Source organism: Phoxinus phoxinus (assembly GCF_949152265.1).
Source record: "Phoxinus phoxinus genome assembly, chromosome: 2".
NCBI classification, from domain to species: Eukaryota; Metazoa; Chordata; class Actinopteri; order Cypriniformes; family Leuciscidae; genus Phoxinus; species Phoxinus phoxinus.
The window spans coordinates 23,071,310-23,078,552 of NC_136877.1; positions in this window are offsets into that span (position 1 = coordinate 23,071,310).

The window sequence follows — 7,243 nt, forward strand, 5'->3', positions numbered from 1 at the left end:
ATATGTACATTGATGTGTGGTTCTGAAACAGATAAATAAATAAAAACAATAACCATTAGTTGAATGCAAATGAATGATTATCGTGCAACAAACCTCTATTTGTATTAACTGTATCCTTTTCTACTAATATAGCAGGAATAAAATACAATAACATTTTAACATGGCCGAAACTGGCATTAAAAGAATGAACAAAGCTGTTCTGCGGGTCTAAACCGCTCCAATTATAACAATGAGAAAGGATAAACCATTCGCAATACAATGGCTCCCTCTGCTGGTCACATAAATAACTACACCAGGCCGCGCCGAGAGGTGTCACGTGACAACTAGCGTACATGCGGGAGGTGCGTGCTCTATAGCAAATTAACTGGAATGAAGGCGAATATCACCGCGATAACTCACAAACTGCGCAGAGGGTGCTTAACTGGTATTCTGCAATGTGAAACCAAAGAATAATGCCTGAGTGGCAACCTATACATCGCTAGAAAGAAACATAACAACACGAGGCCTAGCCGGCAGGAAAAGCTAAGCTTATATTTAGTACACTGAACAGAAAACACTAACAACCTAGCTTTCACAATGACAATATAAGAACAACGAAATACTGATTCTTACTTGTAAAGACGCACACAAAAGTAGGACAGTTGTATTAAGGCGGGTTGTAAGTCCGTGCAGTCAGCGAACAATACTAGCAAAAAGTCTCGGACAGAATGCTACAAGCGTGCAGCGAGCCTGAGTCGACTTGTGATTGGCTAAGAGTCCAGGTGAAGCGAGGCGTCATCCAGTAGGAGAGAGAAAGTCACAGTAAAGTGTCTGATGCTTAGCGAACACCAGGGGGCCTTTTTTACAGTCACCGTTGAGAACTGATTGACTGATTGAGAATATTTACACATTGACAAACTCACACACACAGTGACAGTGTTTTTTTGTTAGATCTACATGTTCTTTACGCATGCAGGTACACTGGAGTTGAGCGTTCATTAAGCATAAATACCGTTATGGAAGTTTTTTCTATACCTTGCACACACTCCTGAGTCTAACAGAAAGTGGATTTGTGTTATGGTCAGTCCCAGAAAGAGAGACATATGTTGTATTGTTCTTTTGTATTGTTTCAATAAATCTGCTTTTGAAGCATATTGGATGGTGTGGCTGCTGTTTTTGCCTCTTGTCAAATTGTTACAACCTACCAACCTAGTGGGGTAGATTGTAACAAAGGCACATCACCATGTATTTGACATCAACTCATAAGGGATGTGCTATTCTTCTTCTTGGTGGCTAATGAATCCAAAGTCTCACAAGTTCAAAGATAATCGCTTACATCCATGTTGCAAAATAAGATGGATAGGACGGGAAAGACATTAACTAACTCTCACTCATACCTACGGGCAGTTTAGTGTGTTTGGATTGTGGGAAAACCGCAGCAACCAGAGAAACTTGCACTAAAACAATGAGGAGTTTCAAATAAATTATTAGTTAATAAGGATGACTTTATCAAACTTGAACAGGTAGCCTACACTAAGTACAACAAAAACACCCAACTTAGGCCTAAACTATAGTCAAAAATGGTACACACAGGGACTCAAATCCGTGAATGGTGTTTTAATTGGTCAATTTATGTGAACCATCCGAAGGAACAGATTCAAATGGACTTTCCAACGCTAGAGAGAGAGAGAGAGAGAGAGAGAGAGAGAGAGAGAGAGCAAGAACCGTTTAAGTGATTGTGTTTGATTATTTCCTCCTCGCTCAAACTGCTAGCTTACTCATTTAAAGGGGGGGTACAATGGTGTTTCATGTATTCAGAGTTGTTTACAGTGTTAAAGAGATGGATTCTCATGCTAATAATGGCCAAAGTTTGAAAAGTTATTTTGAACGAATAACAGAATTTCTGTGCTGAAAATCATACTTCCGGGTTGCAACACGTTTCGGCTGGTTTTTTTCTATCGTAGATCTAATGACGTAGACCAGAGTGGAACTCCTTATATGAGCATTCCTCTCGGAAAAGCGCGTTCACACACACGTCGACCAGAGGAGAGAAAGACCGCGCTCATCGACGCGCTACTACCGGAAATCATCATCAGCAGCGCTAAATAGGAATGGTTGATGTCAAGAATGTCTCCAAAAAAGTGTGTTTTGGGATGTGAGGGGAAGTTTACCTTGTTCAGCTTCCCAAAGAACCCAGTGTTACTGGAACAGTGGATGCAGTTTGTATTTCCGGGACAGCAAAGGAGTGTGGCAAGTGCGTTTTTTGTGTTCTGGTCATTTCAGTGACGAATGTTTTATTAACAAGGCCCAGGTCGTCGCTGGATTTGCAAACCGGTTGCAATTAAAACCTGGCGCGGTCCCAGTGATAAAACACCCCATTCATGAAAGTACAACGGTATGACTCTATAGCTCCGCCCACGCCCAGAATCAAGGACCTCGGCTTTTTCCGGATAGAATCGGAAAGCTGTATTTTTATTTTATAAATATGATGAAACTAAAGACTTTTTGGAGATATGAAGTACGCACTATTACTCTATAGGTACTCAAGATTAACATGAGATTGACTGAAACTAAGTATTTTACCCCCCCTTTAAATTAAAAAAACTTGCTTGCTTGTTAGAGGTTAGTTAGCGTTAAGTAGCATTGTTATTTAGTTACTTCCCAGCACTGCTGTTCCCAAACTTTCCTTTTGGGATAACTGAAATCTTCTTCATTTGAAGAATCCCTCATAGCAAACCTGGTGATGCGGATCACATGAGAGAGGCCCTTCCACGCTTGACCCCCTTACCTCAGATAACAGAGCTTTTCAAAGGTACACGTTCTCCCACCATGACAAGAGGAGCCACTAATCTGCCCCTCACACCCCCTGACTGCTCTTATTGCCCATAATACATTTATATCTATCGCCTTCCACCCTTCTCCCACATGGATGTGTTCAATAAAATGTGAAATGAAATTCGTGTCCACTCTGTGCCTTATTATCCCGCTAGTTATCAAGGAGACACAGAGAGCTGGCACAGGACTCAAGGGGGGATTCTTCACGCCTCTGTTCCACCTACACAATCCAGAGTGGAAGACAGGGAGAACGCAATTTTAAAACTATTGACTTCGCTGAAAATGACTATACCTTGATATTCAATTACAACATAATTGATATTTTCCTCAAATAAAAAATATTTATGTTTTATCTGTATCTTTTAATTTCTCAATGCCTATGATTCATTCATAGCAACTGTATTTCAATGGTGTGGTATTTTTTCAATCAAAATTCCTATAGGCTTTGACTACAGTGCACATTTCAGTCAAGGTTTTTATTCATTTAAAATAATTGCAGGTTCATGTCTCAAATGAAAACAAATAAATTGCATCAAGTGTGGTCACAGGTTAGATGTTTTCTTGGTTATGCCTGTTTCAGAAATTGGGCATTATGATGAACATTCTTGAACACTTGAATGATGTCGGAATTATGATTTGGCCAATTATGCTGACCTATTCATCCTGTATATTGTTCCCAGTGCCCATTTAAACATGGATATAACATGATTTTTAAGTTTGTACAATAAGGGAAATCACATTAAGTAAATTGTGTTGCTCCTACTCTGAAAAAAGTGTGTTGAATATACATGATGTAATCGAGGATATTGGATCCACATGAATCCATTACACACATAATTTGTTCACATAACGTCAATATCATAAAATTTTAATGTTTTGAATTGACCGAATTAAGTCTCTGTGATTTTATATGGTTCCCTGATTAATACAATCTTATACACATTTTCTGTCACAGCACTGAGTTGTATGATAGTACTAGTTAGCTAACAAACACGCTAGATGCTAAGTCTGCTCCTTAAAGCTACAATATGTAAGATTTTTGTAATAAAATATCCAAAAATCACTTGCGCAGTTTGTCATATTTCCTGCAGTTGTGTACTTTCAGTATCCCAAAAGTTCCCAAAGATTTTTAATTTCAGAGAAATTCCAATTTTAAATAATGGCTCGTCCCTGACTCCCTGTTCACTTGTCACTTGTCGCCTGTCAATTACGTAATATCAGCGTTATCCCTGGTTTCCGCTCGTACTGCCATAGTAACCATGGCGACAGACGTGGACAACTGCGTTACGTCTAGCGGCACGCTCACGCTGTTGTTTCGTTCAAACATTATGGACCATGGCAAGCAGACTTTGGGACAAAAGGAGAACTAACACGAAGATCAATATCATCATGGCGTTTTTGAGATGCCGAGAGCTCCACGTCCGTGACAAACTTCGACTTGACAGAGACGCCACTCTTGTATGTACTTTATTAGACAGGTGAGCAAATGTACATAAAACTAATCAATGTTATATAGCTCAACGTGATGAAATGTTAGAATATGATCAGTATGTTATTCTAATGTTGATATAGCTTACTGCTAGTCTCATACAGACATAACAAACTAACACATAGAATAACATTATGACTTTCAACACACTCAAATGCAGTTTAGTGTGATAGTGTAGACCAAGTGAAACAGCGCTGCGTTACCTCACAAGTTTCATTCGTCAAATAAACTGACCTGTGTGAGTATTAAAGGAGAACTCCGGTCAATTTTAACATTGAGCTCAATTTTTAGTAAATTTGGAGTGCTGTCAATACAGAGAACAACGACAAAAATCGGTGTTGCCTACACTGTGTTATCCTATTTTTAAAATTTGCACCCTATTGACTTGAATGGGGCAAGTTTTAAACCTGCTTTTATTTCTCTTATCATCCTTGATGTGTCATACAAGTGCCCAGCCATGTTGAGTGATTCCTTCAGAGTGAACACGAGTGAATCTAACTGCATATCTCACTAAGATATGAATAAAAATGATGTTAATTCAGCCAGCGCAAATACCTGTATTTAGTTCCTGTTTTCGGTGGAAGTCCAAAGTAGTCGATTGTCGAGTTCACGTGCGTGATCATAGTAACTAAACCTATGCGCGTGAACTCGACAATCGACTACTTTGGACTTCGACCGAAAACAGGAACTAAATACAGGTATTTGCGCTGGCTGATATAACATCATTTTTATTCATATCTTTCACATCTACTGCAGTCAGATTCACTCGTGTTCACTCTGAAGGAATCCAGCAACATGACTGGGCACTTGTAATGACACATCAAGGATGATAAGACTAAGAACTGGTTAAGTTTAAAACTTGCCCCATTCAAGTCAATAGGGTGCAAATTTTAAAAATAGGATAACACAGTGTAGGCAACACCGATTTTTGTCGTTGTTCTCTGTATTGACAGCAATCCAAATGTACTAAAAATTGAGCTCAATGTTAAAATTGACCGGAGTTCTCCTTTAATACAGCACTTGCTGGTACATTAGTTCAGAAGAATGAAATGTGGCAGGACTCACGTGTGGCGCCGATATCTGTCTCTCATTAGCAATCGCGACCTTCTTCATACCACAGTCATGTTAAAAACATCAATGTATTCACTCATCCATAAACATTATTAGATCCTTCGGCATGATGACAAGTTCCATAATTCCGCATATGCGTCATCAACCTATGCCTTTGTTATTGTAAGAGGTTTGTGACCCCTAGCGGCAAAATCAAAAATGACATATTGTAGCTTTAAAGACTTTTAAACAATAAGATTTTTTGTACCTGTCCTCACCCAAAGAAAAAGCTTCACTCCTCACCACAATAGTATATTTAACATTAAACACTTTTTTTTTTTTTACCTTTATTTTACCAGGAAATAATCCCATTGAGATTCAGAATCTCTTTTTCAAGGGAGTCCTGGCCAAGACAGCAGAATAATAGTTCCATATTAAAAGTACATACAAACATTTAACAAAAAAATACATTTTGGCAATTTAACATAATCTCAACATAATCACCAGCAGCTCTCAGTAACTGCACATGTGCATTTAGTACTCAAATAGTCCTTTATCCTCATTTTAAATTGTGTCATTGTCGGTAAACAGTCAAATTTTAGTTGATTTTGCAATTTATACCAGGAAAAGGGTGCAAAAACTTTAAAGGCACTTTCACCGAAGACAGTTCGCGTTCGTGGGATTTCATACATGATTTGCCCATGTGATCTAAGATTACATTTCCTGGTAGTAAGAGTCAAAAGAGAGCATAAGTAAGGAGGCAGTTTACAAAGTATGGGCTTAAAAAGAAAAATGTACCAGTGCTCCAGCCTGCGATTGTGCAGAGATGGCCAACCAACACTCTCATACAAGCTACAATGATGAGTACGGAAACTGGTATTAGTTACAAATCTTAGTGCTGCATGATATACTGAATCCAGCATTTTCAAAGAAGATTTGTTTGCATGCATGTATAAAATATCACCATAATCCAACATTGACATAAATGTTGTTTGTATAAGTGTTTTTCTCGTACTAAAAGAGAAACAGCCTTTGTTTCTATAATAGAAACCCAACTTTACTCTTAGTTTTTTTGTTAGACCCTCTATATGCTGTTTGAAGGACAAATTTTCTTCTAAAAGGAAACCAAGATATTTATAGACTGATACTCGTTCAAATACTTTCTCATCTAGTGTAGCAATTGGACAAGCATCTTCTGTTTTCCTTGATTTAGAAAAGCACATCATTTTAGTTTTATCTGAGTTTAGTATAAGTCTCAATTTCTGAAGATTCTTCTGAATAATTTTAAAAGCAGATTGCAGATCCTCTATAGCACTTGTCAAGGCTGGAGCAGAACAATACAAAACGGTATCGTCCGCATAAAAATGACACTTTGCATTTGTTACATTTTGACACAAGTCATTTATATAAATAGTAAATAAAATGGGACCCAAAATGGACCCCTGGGGGACACCATTTTGTATAAGTAATGAGTTTGAGGACACACCATCAACATGAACACTTTGTGTTCTGCCACTCAAATAGTTATCAAACCATTTGACTGCTTTTGGAGACATTCCAATATCCACCAATCTCTGAGACAGGACATAGTGGTCAACTGTGTCAAACGCCTTTGAAAGATCTAAAAACAGTGCAGCACAATATTCTTTAGAATCAATAGCACTTATAAAATCATTTAACACTTTCATAGTGGCAGTGACAGTGCTATGTCAAGCTATGACACTATGTCATATAGCTATGTCACTATATCAAGTCTCCTTCTTTTCTCAAGTTCAACCCTACTTTTGTTTCTTCATGTTTTATGGGGACTTTACATAGATATCATTATTTTTATATGTACAAACTGTATATTCTAACCTGACCCATCATAGAAAACTCTTAATTTTTACT